Genomic DNA, 261 nt, shown 5'->3' with positions numbered 1-261 from the left:
TATATCTGAAGTCTAACTCCTGGAGTTCCACCTCACTTCCTCCCATCAAACGTCAGCCTTGCAGCTTTAACGTCCTCAGAGGGAAGCAGGAAACCCACAAGCCACCTGAAACACAGAAGTGGAACATTTGAACAGTGAGTAGTGAAATAAACTAAAATGCAAAGAATTAAAAAGAACCACAAATTCATTCATCCGTTGATTGATTGATTCATTCATTCATTCACCGTGTTACATGAAAATCTGGATGTTTGTGTCTTTGTG

General features: G+C 39.8%; 1 long non-coding RNA gene across 1 annotated transcript in view; it reads left to right on the top strand.

The window, feature by feature from the left end:
• LOC121651054 overlaps positions 1-261 on the top strand; it is a 17,562-nt gene continuing 17,301 nt past the window's right edge. Inside the window, exon 1 of the long non-coding RNA XR_006012387.1 lies at positions 1-134. This is a non-coding gene — a long non-coding RNA (uncharacterized LOC121651054). The remainder of the gene's footprint in view (positions 135-261) is intronic.

The sequence above is a fragment of the Melanotaenia boesemani genome, chromosome 13 (genome assembly GCF_017639745.1).
Source record: "Melanotaenia boesemani isolate fMelBoe1 chromosome 13, fMelBoe1.pri, whole genome shotgun sequence".
NCBI classification, from domain to species: Eukaryota; Metazoa; Chordata; class Actinopteri; order Atheriniformes; family Melanotaeniidae; genus Melanotaenia; species Melanotaenia boesemani.
The sequence above is the reverse complement of the archived record's forward strand: the minus strand, read 5'-3'. Positions and strand labels throughout refer to the sequence as shown.